General features: G+C 37.9%; 1 protein-coding gene and 2 pseudogenes across 2 annotated transcripts in view; 2 read left to right on the forward strand and 1 right to left on the reverse strand.

The window, feature by feature from the left end:
- Nucleotides 1-22,173, forward strand: part of UMAD1 (UBAP1-MVB12-associated (UMA) domain containing 1) — a 279,434-nt gene extending 257,261 nt beyond the window's left edge. For both annotated transcript variants that reach the window (XM_010345692.3, XM_010345694.2), the window contains exon 4: nt 1-22,173. This exon is cut by the window's left edge and continues 12,103 nt beyond it. The gene's annotated coding sequence lies outside the window, so the exon portion shown is untranslated.
- Nucleotides 19,282-19,394, forward strand: LOC120365456 (U6 spliceosomal RNA; annotated as a pseudogene).
- LOC101034156 (G2/mitotic-specific cyclin-B2 pseudogene) lies at nt 22,101-24,174 on the reverse strand (annotated as a pseudogene).
- Between the last annotated feature and the right edge of the window lie 2,109 nt (nt 24,175-26,283).

Below are 26,283 nucleotides of genomic sequence, written 5' to 3' on the forward strand. Positions count from 1 at the left end.
CTAAAGTTTCTACACTTGGCAATATTGAAGTATCAGAGAGTGATTGTAGGAATTAAACCCTCTTTAAACAAATCAGTTGTCTTCTGGGTGTAGGTTATTCCCATTCAGTCTTATTTTCATTGGGGCTTTCCTAGTATATGAAGAGATACACTTGACATATGATTTCTTCTTTATGTGGATTGTGATAAGGACCTCATTTTCCAGTGTAATCTCTAACCACCCTAGGGGAAGAGACCACTGGGCTTGCTACTTTTGTTGTGTTCAAGTACAGCAGATGTGATATCCTTCAGTCTGGGTGTGCTTTGTTATGCTTGTTAAGTACAGAGTGCCAGAAATGCACCCTGAGCTTGACAAAACATAATACACAAAAGACAAGTTCTCTATCCTTAGTGCTTTTCATTCTGGAGTCTAATATTACAGGTAGCAGTAACAGTATCAGGTTGACCACCAGAGACAGGTTTGATCATCATGAAATGCCAAGCAAGTGAGCCAGTTTAAATGAAAGTCAGGGAAGGAGGTGATTCAGAGGCCAAGCAGTGGTTATTCAGAGGACCCAGAGAAAATTTGTTGGGGCTAGTTAATTATTTTTTAAATTATCTTGCCTAGAGTGTGTGACTTGTAATGCAACAAGATATGAAAAGAATTGACAAATGGACAGGGGTGGTGGTGACAGAACAGAATGCAAAGCTACAGCACCTAGATGTGAAGCCATATTCTCTTGTAACTAGCCTGGAAATAATGAACGATTGAGTACATGGCTCCCTTTTGGCCCCATTCTCACTACTGAACCTTATTTACCATGGGGCCCAGTCAAGCCAACCTCTTTTCCGTCTGCTCATTCCTTACCTCCTTTCTGGTGCCATGTCACTCCTCTGTTGATGGTATTTCTCCCTCTTTTGGTCTTGTATCCTGCCTGTGCACATACTAACGCTCAGGGCAGCTCTGTTTCCAGCCCTCTCGTGAATGTGTTCTCCAGGAATGTCTGATACATGTCATCTCAGAGCCCCTCTGACTCTGATACAGATTTTCCCACTGTTTTTTCCACTTGTTTTCTCACAATATTGTGTAATGGATCTTAACTCTCTAAGTACATTGTTAGATATGTAAAGGCAAGCTGATTATTATTTTATATAATAAAACACATTGCACACAGTAGGTGCTCAGTGAATACCTGACTTCCAAACATTATTGGGGTTGTTGCATCTCAAATGATTGACCATCTACATTAATGTCAGAGTTCTTCAATGCCTAAGTGAGATGTGTAATCACCACTGTCACTGGAGGGTGATTACCTTCCTTCCTCCCCCCATCTTTTCCACTCCCTGTTTAAATGTGTTCTTTTGTATATGCTCCTTCCTGCACAGCAGATCCTCTCCCAGAGATGCACCTCCTGCCAGCTAAAAAGTTGGCCTGCTGTGCTCTTCTACTGTGAACAGAGGTGCTCTCAGTATTCTTTTCCTATCCTTGTTACTTGGAGGTGGAAGTTTGCTTTTCTCACTTAAAAAATGGTCCTCTTCCAGGAACCAGTCATGACAATGAGTATGAGCAGGTATTGTTTTCTACTCTTGTGATTGAAACGTTAGGTGCAAAGGCCAACAATATTTATAAATGAATTTTTTTAATTTAATTTTTAAGACAGTCTTCCTGTGTCACCCAGGCTGCAGTGCAGTGGCTTGATGTTAGCTCACTGCAAACTCTGCTTCCCAGGTCAAGTGATATGCCCACCTCAGCCTCCTGAGTAGCTGGGACCACAGACATGGGCCACCATGCCAGCTAATATTTATGTTTTCAGTAGAGATGGAGTTTCCCCACATTACCCAGGCTGTTCTCAAATTACTGGACTCAAGTGATCTGCCCACCTTGGCCTCCCAAAATGCTGGGATTACAGACATGAGCCACTGTGCCCAGCCTTTATGAATGAATTTAAAAGTAATTAATTAGCAGCATGAGGATTTAATAATGCAGGTGCCTGGTTCATTTATAACTTTGTAGAAACAACATAGTCCCAGTCATGGGAAGAGTTTTGAAGCTCATGATTGATTGTAGAACTATTTCATCATCACTAGAAATGCTTAAGTGCTGCCCCTTTTCTTCTTTGTCACTTAAATTAACATTTTAATTATGTGTCACTTCAGCTTAGGTTTGAAGCATAGTATTTTTCCCAGAGGAGGTACTTAATAAATTCTGGATGGATGGATGGATGGATGGATGGGCAGACAGATGTAAGTGGGGTTGTATTCATTATACCTGCACCACAGTTGGCCACAGACCTATAAGTGTATCATTTGCTCCGAATTGTATGGTAGGTCTCGATGACACTTCTATGTCAGTGTATCCACATACTAGTACATTTTCCCTTGAAATGAAAGACAGTTGACAAAGTGGATATGGTGGGTTGGTGTTTAGTGATAGCAGTAATAGTTTTTTATCTTACATTTGCTTAGTTCTTAGGTACCAAGCACTATTTTAAATCCTTTACATATATTGTTTATCTTTTGAAACTCTGTTATTTCCAAAAGTAGAAACAACCCTTGTCCATCAGCTGAATGGCTAAATAAAATATGAAATATTCATACAGTGGAATATTACTCAGCCACAAGAAAGGAATAAAGTTCTACTACATGCTACAACGTGTATGAATCTTTAAAACGTTATACTAAGTGAAATAAGCCAGACATAAAAGGACAACTACTGTGTTATTCACCTTATATGAAATATCTAGAATTTGCATATCTATGCATATTCATAAAGATGGCAACTTGATTATAAATTACGAAGGACTTTAGTAGGAAGGATGGCAGTTATTACTTAATGGGTCCAGAGTTTCTGTTTGGGGTGATGAAAAATTTTGGAAATAGTAGTAATGGTTGCACAACACTGTGAATGTAATTAATGCTACTGAACTATACACTTTGGTTAAAATGGCAAATTTTGTTATTTTTTATATATTTACATTTTTTATATTTTTATATATTTGTATTTTTTATATATTAATTTTGTTATGTACTTACCACAGTAAAAAACAGTTTTGAAAAACGCTATTCCTAACCTAATTGTAATTTGAGTATATCTGGAATGTTTAAACAAATAGGAGTTGTATATACTAACACAGAGAGAGGTCTAGGAGGGTGCTGTGTCATTGGTTCAGGGTCATCCTGTCCTCGAATCTCTTGGCTTTCCCTAGTGACAGCAAGATGGCTACTGCAACTCTGTGTATTGCATCCATGTTTAAGGTAGAAAGGGGAGAAGAAAGAAGTGACACCAGTCAAATCTTTTCCTTTTATCACGCACACAAAATAAAAGCTTTCCTAAAGCCTCTAATAAGTTTCCCTCAGTATCTTACCCGGCAGAACTGTACCTCAGGGCTATCCCAAGCTGCAAGGCAAGGGAGGCCAGCAGAGTGAGTGCTTGGCTTTTCCAGCGTCTGTAATGGAGGCAGCAAGGAGATGGGTTGGAAATGTGTGTTGAGGAATAAACACCATCTGGCACAGTGACAATAAAAGAGGAACAGAGAGATGAAATCAGTTTCTCAGCCTGAGAGTTGACATTTTTACTGAGTAATTCTTTGTCGTGACGGGCTGTCCTGTGCGTTGCAGGATGGTTAGAAGCATCCCTGGCCTCTACCCAGCTAAATCCTGGTCGTCTCCCATCCCCAAGCTGTGACAGTAAAAAATGTCTCCAGACATTTGCAAATGGCTTGGTTGAGTGCTGGGGGATTGCCTCACACTGAGGACCACTGGGTTAGATGATTAGCTGAAGTTTCATTGCTGATACGTGGTAAATCAGGTTTGCACTCAGCACATCCGACTTGACAGCCTCTTCACCCTTCTTTGAGCAGCCCATCCAGTTGAACAAATGGTCTTGTAGCTAACAGGGGTCACAGAGCAGCTGAACTAAGTTACCATTGACTGAGTTAATTAGGCACCCATGAAATAGTATACTGACCATCCACACGCCTTTCCTTAGTGCTTATTATTTAGCCATAACTCCCTACAATTTAGAAGGAATAGAGAATATATGATGGAGGAACAGGAATCAAGTCACTATACCAAGTATTCCCAATGGGAAAACTGGTTTTGGGGAGAGCAAAAATACCTTAAATATTAAATAGTTTGTGGTCATCCAAAGCTCGTCGCCACCTGACAGATCTTATCCCTTAGTGTTTAATTATCTCATAAAGGAGTATTTAAATTAAATTATTTTTTCTCTTTTGGAGAACAGTGATGAAAAAAAGTTGAGAAATACTTTGTAGCCTAAGGAAGTCGGTGGAGCAAGGGATATTTTTCTGAGAAAGTAAGAAGTTCTGTTTCCTAAAATGAGATAATACAGGTCTCTAGAATATGAATGGTGAGTGAATTTTTTTTTTTTTTTCTGAGACAAGGTCTTTCTCTGTCACTCAGGCTGGAGTGCAGTGGCTCCATCATGTCTCAGTGCAGCCTCAACTTCCTGGGCTCAAGTGAGCCATCTCCTGAGTAGGTGGGACTACAGGCACGTGACACCACACCCAGGTAGTTTTTTTATTTTGTATAGAGACAGCATCTCACTGTGTTGCCCAGGATGATCTTGAACTCTTGGGCTCCAGTCATCCACCTCAGCCTCCCAGAGTGCTCGGATTATAGGCACGAGCCACCATGCCTGGCAGTGAGTGAATTTTCAAAGTCTCGCTGGGCATTTTCATTAGATGCATTCCTTTAGCTGTTGTTACAGTCACTATTCATTGCAGTTAATTCACTTTCATTCTCTCTATTCATGAATGAGATGTTCAGAGAATACTTGCTTTTTATAAAGGATGAAGTCGAGATGGACACCAGATCATTTTTTAGAGTAACTGTTTCTATTTTTTAAATATCTTATCTGAAAATAACTGCACTATTTAGTTAAGATTTCTTTAGTCACTAAAGCTGTAGTTGGGGGTTGGAAAAGGGGACATGTAATTCTTTCTGGACCCCTATCATTGTGACACTTCTTCCAGGTCTTAAAATATATGTGAGACACTAACATTATGGAGATACAATAAAATAACTCATAGCGGCATTTTATATCTATGACTTCATCTAACTGTGAAGCAGATGGCTTGCAGAATACAGCAGCCACTCTTATATTGATAGTTGTGGTTTAAAAATCATTGTAACAACTACTGTATTTGCTAGAAAGGCACATACTCCAGACTAAATTCTGGCCTAGGGAACTGTTATTAATTCAAATATACAAATAGTCACGGGATAATTTTAGAAAATGTTCATAGCTAAGCATGGGATTTTGTCTTCTCTGACACGGTACCAAATTCCATAAAGAATTCCTTCCTGCTTAGTTGTAGCTGGGACAAAGCCTCCCAGCATTTGACTTAATTGTTGCTGGTCCTAAATGTTTGACCTGCAAGTCGCACTACCTTTTAGCCATCCTCTCAAAAACATAATTGAATATGTATTTTCATCTTTTCTGAAACATCATTTTCCTTCAAATCAACTAGATTCACCTCTTCCCCCAATTGCTTGTAGTATTCATTTTATGTCAGCTTTTTTTTTTTTTTTTTCTAAACCATAGGAATGGAATTGTCTGACTATAAAGTAAAAAACACAAAAGCCATGAAATGCTGAGGCTCTCCTGACAACAATAAGCACCTACTATGGCCCTTTCTGTAAACCTCAGTACTCAGTATCCTAGCTAATCATTGTCCATCCTTTGTAAGGAGACATTTATTTCTGGTTCCCTGGCTTTTGCATTATTGTGTTCAAATGTTTCTTTCATTTTGGAATATTTGGCTCATTTTTTTCTTTCTACCTTATCCTCTTTATTCTAGGGCAGGGTGAGGTTGGAGATGACATATATTGAGGAAGACAAATAGAAAAACATATAGTCTCTGAAATTCCCTGGGATTTAGGTTAGTTTCCTTTAGAACCAGGGATAAAACTCTTTGTCTAGATTTATCCATCACTTTTCATTTCTTAAATATGGTAAGGAATTCCTACATCTCCGATACTGGCCTTTGGTATCCAGTAAAATAAATGGAGAGATGCTTTTTTAAGTGGGTGTACTAATAAATGTTCCTTAAAGTGTTTATTTTATTTCCAAGTCTTATATAATTTGACAGAACCACACCATTTGGGTTCTGCAAGGTGGGTGCTAGGGTCTAGGTGATATCATTCTGGTTAAGATTTCCTGTAGGCATGTATCAGCAGAGCCAAAGCACAATTATTTTCTCCAATAAAACAGAACTTCATTTAAGCACATAAATACAAACATAAAGGAACATTCAAGAGACAGTACAGAACTCAAGCTAAAAAAATTCATGTGTTTAGGTGTAGTTAAATGCCTCACTAACAGTCAGCCACTCTCAGTCACTGTGATCTAACCTCAATATTTCCCTGGGGTTAAGTAGATCCTAACTTGTATATAGAGCTTTCCAGGGCTTGTCCAGTGGAAGCTCGGTGGATATGATTGTAGGAAGCTTTTCATTTTTCTCTGAAAGCAATGATTTTTGCCTGCTGATTTTGAATTCGAAAGGGGAAATAAGCCTATTTGCCATTCCAAGACTAAAGATATATTTGCTTTCCTAAAGTTGTTTTTCTCTCATCTAACCTGAAACATACAGAAAGTCCAAAAAAGGTGATACCAGTAAACCTTATCAAAGAGGAATTTCCCTGGCACTTCTGAAATTCTTACATCTTCTGGATCTGCTCTAAATTCAGTCTGCCTTATAATTCAAGATCCATCTAGTTCAAAGAACTCACTTTTTATTTGACATTAAATAGTATTAAAGTAGAAATGTGAATTTCTTTCACAGTGCATTGTCATGCTTATAGTACAGTTTATCTGCTGGATTAATCTAATAACAATATTCTCTTAAACACAGCTTCTTGTAAGCACATTAAAAATCTTAGTAAGCCCTTCCAAAGGAAGTGACAGTAAAATTCCCCCAAATGCTGCCTGCTTGGAAAGTTACCTAAAAGTTTAGTTCTGAGGAAGTTGACATTGAATGTTTCTTGGTTTGGACTGTGCTCCTCTCTTGATGCTGCCCAGTGAGCATAGCTGCCAGAGAGGGACATGGACAGGCATTAGAAGCAGCTCCAGGCCCTTACAATTGGAGGTCTTGATGGGATTGGGGGTGGAGTTGCGGGGAGCAGTGAGAAAAGGAAGCGGAAACTGTGGTTGATTTCATGCTTCTCTGGCTTGCCTCTTGTACCCTAAACACAGCCCAGAGATGCTCTGGCAAGGGTGGGAGGCAGCTGGATAGATTAAGGAAGACCTTTTGTCCCTGCCATTCTGTAACAGACCATATTTGAGATGACAGATGCAAACGAAACAGGCATGACTTTAGACAGGTCCAGAATGATCTTAATATCCTAAAGCTTATACTTGTTTAGCAAGCTTCATGTTTTAATTGTTTGGAATTTTTAGACAGAAGTAGGTGGAATTTCATTCTTTCAAAGTTTTAAGGAGAATTTCACTCCTCTTTACCACCCCTCCATGAGTAAAATACTGAACTTTCATTTTAATCCATAACACAAAATGCTTTTGTGTTTTTCTTTCTTCAAAGATTGTCGTTAAGAATGCCTACAAGGAAATCATGGGTTTACGTGTTGTTGGAAATAATTGTATAATTTAAAAAAAAATACTCATTCTGGGAAAAAAATATCTGTCCAAGGATGTGGAAAACCTCAGCATTAAAAATAATATTTTAAGTAATCCAAAGGGAAATTAACTTTTACTTTGGAGGTATTCACTAACACAAACAGTAAAATAATGAATAAACTGTCTCTCTTGAGAAAATGCCAGCTGTCACCTGCTGCCTCCCATTGGGCTCCAGGTCTAATGAGCCTTGCTGCCTGCCCTAACTTCTGACTCTGTGTCAGAAGACTTTTCTGAAGGACGTTTTTTCAAGCAATTGCAAACAATCTATTATGGGGCCAGGCTCAGTGGCTCACACCTGTAATCCCAGCACTTTGGGAGGCCAAGATGGGTGGATCACCTGAGGTCAGGAGTTCGAGACTAGCCTGGCAAACATGGTAAAACCCCATCTCTACTTAAAAAAAAAAATAAAAAAATTAGCCAGGCATGGTGGTGCACACCTGTGGTCCCAGCTACTTGAGGGGCTGAGGCAGGGGAATCGCTCGAACCTGGGAAGCTGAGGTTGCAGTGAGCCAAAATTGTGCCACTGCACTTCAGCCTGAGAGACAGTGAGACTGCATCTAAAAATAAATAAATAAATAAAATAAGACTGGGCACGGTGTTTCGCATCTGTAATACCAGCACTTCGGGGGGCCAAGGCGGTTGGATCACCTGAGTTCAGGAGTTCAAGAACAGCCTGGCCAACATGGTGAAACCTTGTCTCTACTAAAAACACAAAAAATTAGCAGGGCATGGTGCCATGCGCCCGTAGTTTCAGCTATTCAGGAGGCTGAGGCAGGAGAATTGCTTGAACCTGGGAGGCAGGGGTTGCAGTCAGCTGATATCGCAGCACTGCCCTCCAGCCTGGGTGACAAGAGCGAAAATCTGTCTCAAAAAAATAAAGAGACCATCTATTGTGTTATTAAACACCAACTTCTCTCATTGTCACATCACTCAGAATTGGTCAATTTGCCTATTAAGTAAAACTGTCACTGTTATTAAAACATAATAGCAATGTAAGGCACTCTGGAGTACAGAGGATGTTTAAGTTGATGCTGTATGTTTTACGACCCTCCAGAGGGGCAAACATGATGAAGTATCCATTCACACCCAGACACAGGGAGTAGTCTCCTAGGGGGTGGGTTTGTTGAAAATTTCAGGGATCAACCAGGGCCTATGAAATATGTCAATAATTTCACTTTTAAATTGTATAATAGATTTGCAAGTATGTGTAATATAGTTATTCATTGTGTATAATATGACACATTATCATATAAAGCTAGAAGTTAGAAAAAACGGTATTTTTCTAACTGGGCAATATCTTAAGTGTATAATCATTTGTTGAAAAATTAGAAGTTGATTTGGGAATGCCATTGTACAGACTTGGCTTGCTCAAACAACCTTCTTCCATGTGACCCTCCTCCCAGATTGACATATCTTAAGTGTCTTCCACCTTTCACAGGGTGACTCAGGTTCTGACACTCCAAGCTCACTCAACCCTTGCCTATAAGATTCTAAATTGCTTCATCTGTTAGTGGTTTTCAAGAGTAGTAGCATATGTGGACCATGGTGTAATAATCTTAGCAAAACAGATTTGTTAAAGGTTCGCAAATGCCTAAGCACAACTATATTCAAGCTAGTGTTACATTAGAATAAAACAGTATCTGCTTTGAGAAGCAGAGCTACATGCTGGAAGATTTTTGGGGGTAGAGGTTGGGGTGAGAGGGATGAAGAATGAGAAACTGGACAGGAGAGAAAATCAAAGGAGGAAAAAAAAGGTAACTACATTATCTTCCCTTGCTTGTTAACATGGAAATAACAAAGACACTGAAATATTCTTGGAGAATCTCCTAGGGGCAAGAGTATCTATGAAAACTTTTAAGAAGGGGTATAAATGGCCAAGTCATCTGAAAAGAACTTTGAGAAACATCTGTCTCCACTTTCAATCCTCAAAATATCTAAAATTAATTTTAGGATCATAACCCAATTACTTTAAAAATACATTTCCTAGATTTAAGCTGTAAAGTTTAAGTGTTCTCACCACAAAAAGGAAAATAGTAGGTATGTGAGGTCATACATGTGTTAATTAGCTCCATGTAGCCAATTCGCAGTATATATGTACTTCAGAACATTATATTGTACATTATAAATTTATGTAACTTTTGTCTGTTAAAATAACTAACCAAAATAAAATATATCCAAGCAGAGCTAATAAAATAGAAATTATCAGACAGTATTCAAGGAAACCCAAGGTCACTACTAGCAGCTATTTATAGCTTCGTGGAATGCTGACATATCCAAGGGTGTGTTTGTAATTCTTTCCTCTCAGGTTCTCTGATAGCAAGATTCTCTAAATTGAAATGACTGCTTTACTGATTGCCTCTAGTTTTCCCCCTTGTTCTCTCTGGACTGTATTAACTTTGTGCTATGTTAGTGACTATGTATGTTGACAGATTTTCTGGAGAACCGCTGATGAATACTACACAAAAGAAATCTCACTTTTCGTTTTCATTGACATATTTTTGTAATTTATAATTCTAACCCATGAGTTAATTCAATGCAGAGATTATTTAAAAGACTACTTGAAACATAGTATATAGCTAATCCAGGTTCTCATAATCTTTACCAGAAGTTATTTGCTCTTGTGCATGATTAAAAACAAATGTTCTGTGTTGTGTACCATTATTTTGATCTTAAAGGCCATGCTTAGAAAAAAGTTTAGGATTCTGTAGTTTCCCCTTAGTGCTTTCAAGCTATCTTCTTTGTATTCATGCTTATCTATATATTAAATTATATTTATAATAGTTTCTATATAGGCTTGAGACTTATGTATCTAGACTTGGGAATGTATAGGCTTAAAAATAAAATTATAAACCTTGTCATAACTTAAACAATTACAGATGGAATTTAACACAACATGTCTTCTAAAATCAGGTCTAAAGATTATTAGGATTTATTGAGAAAACTACCAGATTGGACATAAAACACGGTTTCTAGTCTTCCTTTGTTATGAAATGACTGAGTCATTTAGCCTATTTGGGCTCCAGTTTACTTATTTTTGAACTGAAAATACAAAAACAATTATAGATACTTTACCCTTTAAATCATAATGTGCCAAGAAAACAGGCAGAATGGTCAGCACATGTGTTTTATTCCTTGAATCTCACAGATTAAGAATAGCACTTTCACTTACAGCAGCAATGGCAGGCAAGATACTCTGTACTAGAAATCAATTCTATCCTAAATAAAACATTTTAGTTTGCCACTGGACTTTTTGGAAGTGGGTAAAACCATCTCTAAGTCCAACCTTCCTCCCGTCCAGAAAATAAAAAGGAACAATCTGAGCCAATGTTGGAGCTTAGAGCCATGAACAGGTAAATGTCCTGAGCAAGAAGCAAGGGAGAGAAACTGTGTTATTCGGAGGGAAAATGCTGTTAGAAGCACTGTCAGTTGCAACCAGGACACTGAGCCTAGGGTCAACTGCAAGGAAAAGGAACTGAATCTGAGATTTTTTATGTTAACCCAGATCCCTCAAAGAGTAGTAAATGGCCCCAGGTTAGTAGTCCTACTACCTACTTGCAGAAACACGCCAAATCAGCATAGGAAAGCGTCTTACGGATATTTCATCAGATTCGCACAATATATGATCAGACAAGTATTAGTTCACAACCAAAGACCACGAAGGTACAAGAGGAAGTAAGCCATCTATATTAGAACCATTAGACATAGAAATGCTGTTTGTGAAATACTTAGAAAGTAAAATAGAATCAAAATAGTGAGCAAGCAACAGAAAATTATCAGGAGTAATCAGGCAGTTCTTACAAATAATCCATTGGAATGTCTATATAAAATATATAAACATTGGAAGAAAACACAAAACATGTTAACAAGCAGATTAGCCACAGATGAAAGAGAATTAATAAATTTATAGGTTGAAGTGAATAAATTAACCAGAATATAATCTTGAAAGAAAAAGGGTCAGAAGATGTTAGAACAATTTAAAATGTTGAGGATAAAATGAGAAGTTCTAACATACATCAAGTCAGAGTCGCAGAAGAGAAGAAGAAGTCAACTAAGAAGTGATAATAAAGTTAATCAAGGAGAAGTGTTCCGAAATGCTGAAAGCCATGAATCCCCAGTTTTGTAAAGGACAGTATTCCCAAGTGAGATAAATTAAAAAGAAAAGCAACACCTGGAAGTGTGTGGGCTCTCTAGAGAAAAAGGCAAAAAATGTTAAAGGAGCCAGAAAGTAAAGACACATCACATACCAAGAAATGATCATTTCGTTGGCAGCAGAGTGCTCAACAGTGATACCAGAAAACAGAAAGCAGTGGAATAATAAAGTGTTGAGAACAAGTAGCTATTATCAAGCATGAGAGTAAAAGAAAGGCATTTGCCATTAACCAAAAATTGAGAATTTATCATCAGTAGATTCACATTGTATTAGTCTGTTCTCATGCTGTTAATAACGACATACCCAAGACAGAGTAATTTATAAAGAAAAAGAGGTTTAATGGGCTTGCAGTTCCACATGGCTGGGGAGGCCTCACAGTAATGGCAGAAGGTGAAGGAGGAGCAAAGGCTCATTTTACATGGCACCAGTCAAGAGGATGTGTGCAGAGTAACTGCCCTTTATAAAACCATCGTATCTCACTAGTGAGATTTACTCACTACCATGAGAACAGCACAGGAATGACCTGCCCTCATGATTCAGTTATCTCCCACTGGGTCTCTCCCATGACATTTAGGAATTATGGGAGCTATAATTCAAGATGAGATTTGGGTGCAGACACAACCAAACCATATCACACACTAAAGGTTATTCCTTAGAAAGATGGTATTTTAGGGCTGGGCACAGTGGCTCATCCCTGTACTCACAGCACTTTGGGAGTTTGAGGCAGGTGGATCACCTGAGGTCAGGGGTTCGAGACCAGCCTAGCCAACATGATGAAACCCTGTCTCCTAAAAATACAGAAATTAGACAGGTGTGGTGGTATGTGCCTGTAATCCCAGCTACTCGGGAGGCTAAGGCAGGAGAATCTCTTAAACTTGGGAGGCAGAGGTTGCAGTGAGCCAAGATTGTACAACTGCACTCCAGTCTGGGTGACAATAGTGAGACTCTGTCTCAAAAAATAAATAAAATTAAATAAAAAGAAAGATGATATTTTCAATAAAAATTCAGTTAAGGTAAAAGTCAATAGCAAAATGATATTTTTACAGTCCTCACATCTTCAGAAATAGAATACTTAATTATTCACTGCTCAATTAAGAAATCATAATATTTAAAAATACTTAAAGCCAAATTATAATGAAAATATAAAATGTCATGACCAGTATTTTTGAGGACAGTCTATCAACCATAAATACTTACATTAGAAAAGAAAGAAGTCTGAAAATAAACTAAGCACCATCATAAGTATTTAGAAAAGAATAAGAGAAAATAAAAAGGAAGCAGAATCCTGTAAGTTGAAAACAACACTACAAAAGAAAAATTTATAAAGATAAAAGTTAGCTTTTTGAAAAGACTAATAAAATAGACAATGTTTTGATAAGACTGAGAAACAAAAGCATACAAATAACATAAGGATTAAAAGAGAATATAAATATGGCTATAGCATAGATTAAAAAGAAAATCTTATGGGCAATGTTAGGCCAATAAATTGAAGGTGAAATGAAATAATCTTTAGAAAAATATAACAGATATATTACCAAAACTGAATTAGGAATTCAGAAACTTTAATGATTCTATAACTATTAAAGCAACCAAATTAGTAGTTCAAAATTTCCTACGGGAAAGACCAAGCCATTTAATTTTATAGGTGAAATTACTAAGCACTCAAGAGTTAATTTCTATCTTTTACAGACTTATTTAGCAAAATGGAAAAGAACAAATACTCTCTAAATTTTTCCATATAACCTGAACACCAAAAATAGACAAATACAGTTTTAGAAAATAAATTATAGGCCAATCTCAAGAGCCTAAATACATTATACCAAATGGAATCCAGTGGAGTTAAAAAAAAAAAAAAGTTTATTTATCATGATCTACTTGGCTTTATCCAGGAATGCAAGGGTAGTTTAGCATTTAAAAATCTTGAATTATGATCTACCTAATAAATTAAAAAGAAAAAATCATATGTAATCTCAATAGGAACAGAAAAGGCTTTGGATAAAGTTAACCACTGATTTAGTGTAGAAAGTCTTAGCAAAGTATGAATAGAAGAGAATTCTCTTTACATGAATTAAGTTATCAGCCAAAACCTCAGTAACCACCATTCTTAATGATGAAAATTTTTTTTGAAAATCCAATGTAAAATCACAAATGGGACACGTTTGCTCACTGTCATGTTTTTTTTTTTCCCTGATTCTTTTTTTTTTTTTTAATTGAATTTTAGGTTTGGGGGTACATGTGAAGAACATGCAAGATTATTGCATAGGTACACACGTGGCAGTGTGATTTGCTGCCTTCTTCCCCATCATCTATATCTGGCATTTCTCCCCATGCTCTCTCTCTCCAACTCCCCACCCCCAACTGTCCCTCCCCTATTTCTAGGCAAAACCAGTCAGGACATAGGCATAGGCAAGGACTTCGTGACCAAAACACCAAAAGCATTGGCAATAAAAGCCAAAATAGACAAATGGGACCTAATCAAACTCCACAGCTTCTGCACGGCAAAAGAAACAGTCATTAGAGTGAATTGGCAACCAACAGAATGGGAAAAAAATTTTGCAGTTTACCCATCTGACAAAGGGCTGATATCCAGAATTTACAAAGAACTAAAACAGGTTTACAAGAAAAAAACAAACAAGCCCATTCAAAAGTGGGCAAAGGATATGAACAGATACTTTACAAAAGAAGACATACATGAGGCCAACAAACACTATCATGTTTTTAATCACCATTAAAACTGGAGTTCCTAGCCAGACAATAAGATGAGAAAAATAAATAAAGGCATAATGATTAGAAAGGTACAAACATTTCTTCTATTCCAAGTTTGCTTTGAAAAAACAAACCCATAAATATGTGCAGATAATATGATAATATACAAATAAAATCACAAAGAATTTAAAACAATGGGATAGTAATTAGTAAGGTGTCAGGCTCTAAAGCCCATATACAGAAATCAGTTGCCTATTATTTGTGTTTGTTATGTTTTATTTTATATTTTGTTTGCTGTTTGCTTTGAGTCATATTTTCAGAAGTAGGAAGCAGGAGGTCAGGGACACATCCTAAGTTGCTGAGACATCTGCAGAAACAGCACAGAGACTAGGAAACTGTTCTCCCAGTTTGCTTGTTACTGAGGGTTTTGTAAGTTGCAGGACTTTCAGGTTCAATACCATGACTGTCCCAGTTTGCCTGGGACTGAGGGGCTCCCAGGATGCAGGACTGTCCGTGCTCAGACCAGAAAAGTCCTGCACAAACCAGGAGGAGCTGATCACTTTGTGGGAGAACTGTAAGTAGTCCAAAGTCATTGCAGCTTAGAATGCAGGGCAGGAAGTGGTGGCAGACAAGACTGGGGAGAAGAGCAGGGACCAGATCACAAAGGGCCTGGTGTTCCATATTAAAGGAACTTGTACCTTGACCTCCAGGCAGCAGGGAGCTGTTGAAAGGTTTTAAGCAGGGAGGTATGTGACAGTGACAGTTTGCATTTTAGTTAGACCACTTCAGCAGTAGTGTAGAGGCTGGATTTGAAGGGGCCCATGCTGGAGGTAGGAGGTGGTTGCTATAGTCCAGGTAAAGATGATGAAGGCCCACACTAAGGGGCTGTAGAGACGGAGTGGAGGGGACAGTCCCAGGGACTACTTAAGAGGCAAAACTTGGAGAGTGACTGACTGGATGTGGGAGTGGTAGACAAGAGCTGACAATTATCTCTGCCCTTCAGAAAAATGTTATACAACATGTTGGCTAAATGAAAATACAGGCTGGGCACGGTGGCTTCTGCCTGTAATCCCAGCACTTTGGGAGGCCGAGGTGGGTAGATCACCTGATGTCTGGAGTTCAAGACTAGCCTGGCCAATATGGTGAACCCCGTCTCTACTAAAAATACATAAATTAGCCAGACATGGTGGCACACACCTGTAATCCCAGCTACTTGGAAAGCTGGGGCAGGAGAATCGCTTGAACTTGGGAGGTGGAGGTTGCAGTGAGCCAAGATTGCGCCACTGCACTCCAATGTGGGTGATAGAGTGAGACTCTATAAAAGAAAGAAAAAAGGAAGAAAGGAAGGAAGGAAGGGAAGGAGGGAGGGAGGGAAGGAAATAAAAGAAAAGAAAGAATACAGAAAGAGAAATATAATCAACACTCATATATGTGTCACCCAGTTTAAGGAATAAATTTTTTTTTTTTTTTTTTTTTTTTTTGAGACAGAGTTTCGCTCTTGTTACCCAGGCTGGAGTGCAATGGCGCGATCTCGGCTCACCGCAGCCTCTGCCTTCTGTGTTCAGGCAATTCTCCTGCCTTAGCCTCCTGAGTAGCTGGGATTACAGGTGTGCTCCACCATACTCAGCTAATTTTTTGTATTTTTAGTAGAGACTGGGTTTCACCATGTTGACCAGGATGGTCTCGATCTCTTGACCTCATGATCCACCCACCTCGCCCTCCCAAAGTGCTGGGATTGTAGACTTGAGCCACTGCTCCCGGCCAGGAATAAAATATTAAAGATACCATTGTATCCCCCTACATATACCTGATCCCACTTCCCTGATATCACTTCCCCTTCCCTTCCCAGAAGTAACCTCTACATTACACTGATTCTCCTAATTGTCATGATTTTCTATAAAATTCTGTGACATAGATGTAGATGTACATTGCTAAACAACCTATACTAATTGCAATGTTTTGCATTTTTCCTAAACTTTATAGATATTATATCATAGTTTTATTCTGTAACATGCAGTCTTCTCTCACCCTTGTGTATGAGATACAGCCCCTGCACAAGGGTTCTCTGAAAAGGAATGTGAAAGAAAGAGACTGTATTCCAGTAAACAGTTTGCAAACTAGAGAGATGCAGCCTTCAGTGTAAAATGAAGGTGCATTCCCCAACTGCTTTTGTAAATGGTGGTCGTGAACAGTTTTAAAATGTGATCTAAAAAAGGTACAGTTTGTAGTTACAACAAAAATGTACACATCAGTTGAGAAAAACCAATAGAAAAATGATCAAAAGACAGTAACAGGCATATCGAAGGAGAAAAATGAATGGACAGTATATAAAAAATGCTAACTCTCATTAGTAATAACAGAAATACAAATTAAAACTGAAGTGAAACACCATTTTTTATACCCAGAATTGGCAGAAATTGAGAAATTGGGCAATGTCAAGTGCTGGAAGGAATGGGAGCTAACAAGATCTCTTACATACATTTGTTGGGAATGTAAATTGTGTAATTGCTTTGGAAGACAATTTGGCATTATCCAATAAATTTGAGTATGAGTGTACTTACTCCTAGATATATATCCTGTAGAAACTATTACCCATTATTACCTAGGAACTTGTTCAGAGCAGCACAGTTCACAAAAGAAAAAAAACTGGAAATGACTGAAATACCCATCCTTTGATAGGAGACTAAATAAATAAATTGTAGAATATTTACTTGGTGGAATACCATGCAGTAGTGAAAATGAATGCTTTTGATGAGTAGATAGATAAAATGTGGTGTAGCCATACAATAGAGTCATATTCAGCTATTAAAACTAATGAAGCACAATTGTGTGCCACATAAGGACGTCTCTGTCACAATGGACCACATATACAACAGTGGTCCTGTAGGATTATAGTACCATACTTTTATTGTACCTTTTCTGTGTTTAGATACACAAATACTTATCATTGTGTTACAGTTGCCTACAGCGTTCAGTACAGTAATGTTATACCCAGGTGAGTTAGATGGAACAGCGCCACACTCTCAGTTTGAATCACGAGTCCTTTATTAATTAGCCAGCAACCGAGCGACAACTAATGCTCAAAATTCTCTCAGCCCCAAGGAAGGGGCTGAATTCCTTTTTATACTTTGATTAAGGTAGGGGAGGGAGAGCCTAGCTGAAGCAGAATTTACAGAAGCAAACAAGCAAGTTAGATAAGGAGGCTGGTGACTAGGAGGCAGGAGGTTCGTGACTGTTGATTTCCAAGGAGGGTATACACAATTGGTTCCCATGATTGTCAGTTACCAAGGGGGGTATTCAGTACTTGTCATATAATCAGTCAAGGGGGGCATTCACAAAGAATTTAAATCATAAAGGTTACAAAGGTTATATGTTTCTATAGTTTTAATTACAGCATGACCCAGCACAGTAGCAAGACCCAGGTATGCACCTAAGGGAGAAATGGCAGGAGGGGTGAGGCAGAGGTTAAGATGGAGTCTCTCTGGCTCTCAGCAAAATGGAGTCTGTCTGGCTAACACAGGGCACGTTAGCACAGTAATATGATATATAGGTTTGTAGCCTAAGAGCAAATAGGTTATATGATACAGCCTACATGTGTAGTAGGCTATACCATCTAGGTTTTTCTAAGTATACTCTATGATGTTTGCACAACAAAAAAATTGCCTAACAATTCATTTTTCAGAACATATCCTTATTGTTAAGTGATGCATGATTGTACTGATACATGCTACAACATGGAAGAACCTCAAAAATGTTATGTTAAATGAAAGAAAACCACATATTTAATGATTCCATTTATATGAAATGCCTAAAAGAGGGAAATCAGTAGAGACAGAAAGTCAGGTCAGTGGATAGGAAAGCAGAGGAGAGGAAGACTGCGAATGACTGTCAGTTGGCACAAGATTTCATTTGGGAGTGATGAAAATACTCTAAAGTTAGAAGATGATGATGGGTAATTCTGTAAATATACTGAAGGCCATTAAAATATATAATTGAAACAGGTGAACTTGATGATGTGAATTATGTATCAATAATGCTATTAAAAATGAGTACTCTAGTAATGCAATGCAACATGAGTCTTTAAAAATAGTTGAATGAAAAAAGTTCTAAAAGATGATATATAGTATTATACCATTTCTATATAACTTAAAAATATGCAAAATGATGTAATATTGTATATTGTTTAGGGATGCATATTTACATGACAAAACCATTATGAATATTGAAAGAAAGGATAAACATACAGGTAAATTGCTGCCTCTGGGGGAGAAGAGGCACATGGGATAGAGGAGGAATTCATAGGTGGATGTAGTGCTATTGGGGATTCTTATAGTTCTTCAGTTGAGTGGTTAAAAGCTTAAATCTTATTTTGATTATAATTTACATATTTTGTTTTTAATTATTTATAGGTATCAAATATTACATTTGAGATAATAAAAGAAAATGCCTTAATAATAATAATAGTATGGGTATACTAGCAAAAAACCTTTGTATAATAAACTCTAGGCAACTAAGTAGTTGAATCAGAGTGAAGAAATGGAGAAGCCAGGCACAGAAAAGTTAGATGATGAGCACCAAATCATTTAAAATAGAAATAAGTAAACAGTGGTTTGAATTAGTTTCAGAACAAGATGTAAATGTTAAAAACCCAGAAAATACAAAGGGTATTATAGCTAACAAAATACAGTTGGAAGAGGGAGAGAGGAGGAAGAAAATGAAATCATGTCTATTTTATCAAATTTCATAAGGAAATTGTCAGATATTGTAAGAAATTGAAATATAATTTTAAAAATATGTTGATTGGATTTGCAGCATATATACTAAAATTGGAATGATACAGAGAAGAATAGCGTAGCTCCTGTACACCCAGGATGATACACAACTTTGTGAACAATTCTATATTTTTCATTTAAAATGAATTAATCTTTTTTCCCTCTAAAATTTCATAGAAATAGTTAAGTGCAGTAGGATATAACTATCAGTTGTCAATCCTAAATTTTCATATTCAGTATTTGGTAATTTAAGATTTGTTTGCAGATGTGCAAATATTTACAGTATAAACTTTAAAATCATTTAAAAATGAATGGTGGTAAAATCTACAAGTGATGTGAAATAATTGTAATGTACATGTATTTTTATTCTGACAAACTTTTGCATTTCAGATTGGATTTTGTTAGAAAAAAATAAAAATAAAACATCGACTCTTCTCCAATGTTTGTCACTGAGGGAGCTGTTGACATTTGGGTTGGGTATATTTTGGTGTTAGGGCTGCAGTGTACGTAATAAGATGTTTGACATCTCTGGAGAATGCCAGGATCCTCATAATTGTGACAACCAAAACATGTCCATGCATTTCTAGATGCACCCTAGGGAACTGGCACTGCCTTGGATTGAGAACCACTGCTCTAACCTCTTAGAGCTTTTCCTGTCTTTCCTATTACATTTAGAGCAATATTAGATAATTAGAATCTCATAAAATCTCAAAAGGGAATCATTGACCTGAAATTCATTCAGCTTCATGATGGTGTCCTTTTCTTCTATTAAACTAAAATAAAAAACTTAATACAGAATAAACCTGCTTACTGAATGCAACAATTTGCATTAATAAAAAAGTATTTGTTGAAACAAAGAATCTGAAAAAATATACATGGTTACTTTACGTATTTTTATTATGATAATATATGTATAACACACAATTTATCATTTTAACCAGTTTAAAGTATACGGCTCCATGGGATTACTTACATTCACATTGTTGTGCAATCATCACCACTTTCCATCTCCAAAACTTTTTCATTTTCCCTGATACAGTTTGGCTGTGTCCCCACCCAAATCTCACCTTGAATTGTAATAACCCCCATGTGTCAAGGGCGGGGCCAGATGGAGATAATCGAATCATGGCAGCTGTTCCCCCATACTATTCTCATGGTGGTGAATAAGTCTCACAAGATCCGATGGTTTTATAAATGAGGGTTGCCTGCACATCCTCTCTTGCCTGACCTCATGTAAGATGTGACTTAGCTCCTCCTTTGCCTTCTGCCATGATTGTGAGGCCTCCCCAGCCATGTGGAACTGTGAGTCAATTAAATCTCTTTCCTTTGTAAATTACCCAGTCTCGGCTATGTTTTTATTAGCAGTGTGAAAAAAAGACTAATACATTCCCCAATGGAATATTTAACATAAATTATAGGTAGTTATTTGTCATTTGCCAATCTCTTAAATTGGGACCACGATCTTTTCCTTGAGATTGGTCACCTGATTGGAATTCCCTCTCACCATCTTTTTTGTATGAATTGCCACTCTGTGATTTTCAATTTCAGTTTTTAAAAAATGAAACAAGAAAGACACCTGGAAAGGAATCTGAGTATAGAGTCCTCTTTGATTCCCCTGGCCCCCTATGTATCATGCTCACATTTATTTTGAAAACAAACTAAAAAAAATTGAGAAGGCTGGTCTCGAACTTCTGTACTCAAGCAATCCTCTTAACTTGGCCTCCCAAAATGCTGGGATTACAGGCATGAGCCACTGCACCCAGCCTGAAAGCAAATTTTTAATCACCCTATATTTATCCAGTTTTTCTAACATACTCAACCTAGTTTTTATGGAAACAGAAATTTGTTCTTTTCACATTTATATTTTAGTTCTCTTAAGATTTATTTAAATTATATGACTAAAAAACGTTTGGGGCCAGGTGCGATGGCTCACACCTGTAATCCCAGCACTTTGGGAGGCTGAGACAGGTGGATCACAAGGTCAGGAGTTCAAGACAAACCTGGCCAAGATGGTGAACCCTCTTCTTTACTAAAAGTACAAAAATTAGCCAGGCATGATGGCATGTGCCTGTAATCTCCGCTCTTCAGGAGGCTGAGTCAGGGAATTGCTTGAACCCAGGAGGCAGAGGTTGCAGTGAGCCAAGATTGTGCCACTGCACTCCAGCCTGGGCAACAGAGCAAGACTCTGTCTCAAAAAAAAAAAAAAAAGAAAAAGAAAAGAAAAGAAAGAAAAGAAAAAGAAAAAAAGTTTGGGTTCAAACACCCAAATTGACTCATGGAAAGCTTCCAGCAGAACTGGTGGAGACAGAAGTGTAGGGCATCTAGAGAGCTATCTGCTTTCTGTGAGCATTTAAAGTGAAAGGTGACATGGCATGATCTGGCAAGTCAGATATTACATTAACATGATGGATTCAAAATAGCATGCGTATCTGTGATGGTTAATTTTATGTGTCAATTTGCCTAGGCCATGGGGTGCCCAGACATTTGGTTAAACATTAATCTTCTGTGTCTGTGACAATGTTTCTTGATGAGGTTAATATTTGAATAGGTAGACTGAGTAAAGCAGACTGCCTTTTTTAATATGGGTGGGCCTCTTCCTATCCTTTGAAGACAACATGAATAAAACAAAAAGACTCATTAAGAGGGAACTCCACCTGCCTGACTGCTTTGAGCTGGGACACCAGTTTCTTTTTGGCTTTCAGACTTGAAACTGAAACATTGACTGTTTTTTAGTCTCCAGCCTGCTAAGTTTCAGATTGGAAATATATGTGAACTTCCCTGGGTCTCCAGCTTGCCAGCTGCAGATCTTGAGATTTCTCATTTTCCATAATTGCATGAGCCAATACCTTATAATAAATCTCTTTTAGGATCTCTCTAATAGGTATATTCTATTTTTTTTTAACCCTAAGAAAAACCAGTAGCTTTACTTTTCCTCAATATACATTTAGAAAATTGGTCTCAGAAGAGGTTTCATGAAAAGACCAGAGAACCATGTGTAAAATAAAGAGTTCTAAACCAGTAAAGAAAAAAAAGAGGCACAGATGAAGCACACATCCCCAGGGGTCCCGGCAGCCTAGTACCCTCCCATCAGAGGGGAGGCAAGGTCTCTGATGGCTTTTGCATTCAGTTGAGGGATCATGCTGATCTTCAGGAATTTGCTGCTTGCATACTTAGTCTTGATGGTGATGAATTTAGTTAAGTTTTCATTTACTTTCAGCACATTTTTGACCATGTGCTGTACAACTTCCAATATTTCATTCTCTGTGTATCTTGTATAACGCTGCTGCTTTAACTTCCATTTTCTTTGGCCCAGAAACTTCTGAGACAAGCAGGAAGCAGCTGCTGCTGCTTTAAAAGGATGATAATGCATCATATCATAGTCAATGAGAGTCAGTTCCATCAAATATTTGGGTAAAGTGTACTGTTCAACATCAACCTTTCCGGCTTTCAATGCTCGCCTTAAGAAGTGTAGTGGCAAGGGTCGACCCAACCCAAATTTCAGTTTTTTCAAAATTAGTTTCCATTTCCTTGGATTTGGGAACTATTGTAAGCATTGTCTGTGATGTAAACAAAGCCTTCAATATTTGGAGAAAACATCTCCTCATACGTGGAAGCCAAGAGCAGAGCAGTAATCCCAATTAGTTGAAGCTTCCTCCAGGAAACTGGCTGAACCAGTAAAAATCATACATACAGAGTCTCCTGAAGAAGCCTAAAAACTTGGAGTGGATTTGCACCAGCTAGTCTCCTAGGATGGTGCACACATATGTCCATTTATATCTCATCCATCTAAGAAATGTGGGTTTATGAATTGCAAAACCTCCAGCTGCCTGAGGTACTGATAGATATCGTTAACAAAGTCACTGCAGAGCTGAGTGTTCTTCCAGTCTTCGTTATCAATATCCTCAATTTTGCAGAGCAAGGCAACAGAGAAAGCTTGGCAGATGTTCCCTTCTTCATGGAGACATCCTCAGGTGTAGGGAAAGGACCCTCTGCAACCAACATTTCCATCTGTACTGTTTCATAGAAACAATAGGTTTCAGTTTGTTAACAGTTGTTTTTGTGGGTTGCACTGGTACTGTGGTGTTCTGAGCCTTCTTAGCTACTTGTGCTGCTCCGACTGTAACTCTGTTTTCAGTTTCTTCTGAAACAGTATGTCTAATGGTTCCATGACTCCTAGCTTTAGAATTAACTACCATCTCTCTCTATGTATATACCCATTTATCCTATTGGTTCGGTCTCTTTGGAGAACCCTAATACAATACCTGAAAACTAAATGCAATGTTGACCTTGGGACAGAAAATTTCACTTTTTAAAGTGAAATTTAAAAAGAGTCTGGAATTTAGTTAATGGTAATGTACCAGTGCTGATTTTTTAGTTATAACAGATGTACCATAGTAATGTGAGATGTTAGCAATAGAGGAAGTTGGTTGAGAGGTATAGAAACTCTGTATTAATTTTGCAATCTTTTAATAAACGTAAAATTATTCAAAAATAAACATTTTGTTTTAAAAAATAGCATGTACCATATGATCTGTCTCTCTGAAACCATTCCTAATTGTCTATTTTTATTTATGGATTCTATTCAACAAATGTTAGTAGTCTTTACTTTGGGAAGTTAGTTACTTATTTCTTTGTGCTTTTCTGTATCGTTAGAGTTAAAAAAAAAATAGGCTGGGCACGGTGACTCACACCTGTAATCTCAACACTTTGGGAGGTCAGGTGTTTGAGACCACCCTGACCAACATAGAGAAACCCCATCTCTACTAAAAGTACAAAAATTAGCCAGGCATGGTGGCGCATGCCTGTTATCTCAGCTAGTCAGGAGGCTGAGGCAGGAGAATCCCTTGAACTCAGAAGATGGAGATTGTGGTGAGCCGAGATCATGTCACTGCACTCCAGCCTGGGCAACAAGAGTGAAACTCTGTCTGAAAATAAATAAATAAATAAATAAATAAATAAGCATACATATTTTACTAAAACAGTGAAGTCATTTTTAAAAACATCTGAGGCTGTTTTGACAGGATGACTTCTAAAAATCTTCCAGAAAAGACTATGATCTTTGATTTCATGTTATTTTTTTAATAGTATGGTCTCATCTATAACATTCTCCTTAGGAACCCAAAAATGATTTTATGATGAGGCTCCTAGATTGATACTCTGCAGCAGGACTTGAAAAATGACCAGGTTGTATTACTGTAAGAATATGTTGTTCCTGGTTTGTTTGCTTTTTTTTCCTTCTAGTTCATTAAGGCTGCTATAACAGCATACCTTAAACTGGGTGGCTTGTAAATAACAGAAATTTATTTCTTACAGTTCTGGAGGCTGGGAAAGCCAAGATCAAGGCACCGGCAGATTGGTGTCTGGCGAGGGCCTGTTCCCTGGTTTATAGATGGCTGTATTCTCACCCTTACATGGTGGAAGGGGCAAATGAATTCTCTGGGTTCTCTTATTTATAAGGACACTAATCCCATTCATGAGGGCTCTTACCCTCATGACCTAATCACCTCTCAGAGGCCATGTCTCCTAATACCATCACATTGTGGGGTAGGATTTCAACATAAGAATGGGGTTGGGTAGGGAAGCAAACATTCTTTAAATAGCACGGACCCATACATAGCTTAATGGTTTATGTCAGTGTGTTACTATGGCTATGTGCTAGCCATAAGCATCATAAGGAAATGAAAGGCTTTTGGTTGCATTTCTTCTGTGGTTCTGTCCAGTAAAGCAATAAGAGAATAAAGAAAGTCAGGGATTTTTAACTCCAAATCAAAGCAGAGCTTACCTTTTAGTTATTGGAGGAATTAAAAGAACAAATTCCTAAATGGTCTATGTTCTAGTACAAATACAGTTTTTTAATACTCACTCTGTTTATCCTCATATCCTCTCTTTTTTTTGTCTTCTTCTTGTTGCTATGTCTCCTGATGTCCAACCTCTCTCTTTTGATCCTTGTTTTTTGAAGCAGGGTCTCACTCTATCGTCCAGGCTGGAGTGCATCGGTGACATGACGGCTCACTGTGACCTCAACTTCCTGGGCTCATGCCATCCTCCCACCTCAGCCACCCAAGCAGCTGGGACCACAGGCACACACCACCCCACCCAGCTAACTTTTGTATTTTTTGTAGAGATGTTGTTTTGCCATGTTGCCTAGGCTGCACCAGAACTCCTCTGGGCTCAAGTGATTCTCCTGTCTTTGCCTCCCGAAGTGCTGGGGTTATAGGCACAAGCCACCATGCCCAGCATCCTTTGACTTAAAATATTAGATCCTATTGTAAATTCTCAAGGGAGCCATTTTTTTCCTTTTTCCACTCTAATACTATGAATTCTTTGCAGATGGAGAGACTGTTCTCTTCATTTCTGTTTCCCTTCACTTACCCAGTCCTCACACATCAAGTCATAGAGGATTGTAGCCACAGTTGCAAATGGAACCCTGGGGTTTTCCAGTTCCTCCTACTCATTCAAGTTCTATGTCTTCTTCTTCCCATTGTTTTTCTTTCTCGGCCCCTTTTTCATCTTATAATGTAGTTGTAGGCTTATTGTCTGTATTCTGTGCCTTCTGAATGTGCAAGCTCTAAGGTCATTCTGCTGTTTATATGAGGCCAGGTCTTCCCTTTTACTTGTGCTTCTATAAAGTAATAATTTAATCTATACCCGTGGTTCTTAAACCTCTAGCAGGCATTAGAATCACCTGGAGGGCTTGTTAAAACAGACAGCTTGGTCTACTCCCAGAGTTTCTTATTTAGTAGGTCTGGAATGGCACTGGAGAATTTGCATTTTTAACAAGTTTCCAGGAGATGCTGATGCAGATATTGATGCTGCTAGTCCAGAGAGTACACTTTGTATATCATGGACCTACAGTCTAAGGAGGCATTGGCTGGTTGTCTAGTTCCCTTTACAAGGAGGGAAAAGGAAATGCAGATGTTCAGTGTCTAGAACTTAGCCACAAAGTGAGCATAATAGGAAGAATATGCATGTTTTGTTTGAAACTGAGATGTAAAGGCTTTTCTTTCTCTTATAATGATTATT

Source organism: Saimiri boliviensis, chromosome 10, assembly GCF_048565385.1.
Source record: "Saimiri boliviensis isolate mSaiBol1 chromosome 10, mSaiBol1.pri, whole genome shotgun sequence".
Lineage (NCBI taxonomy): Eukaryota > Metazoa > Chordata > Mammalia > Primates > Cebidae > Saimiri > Saimiri boliviensis.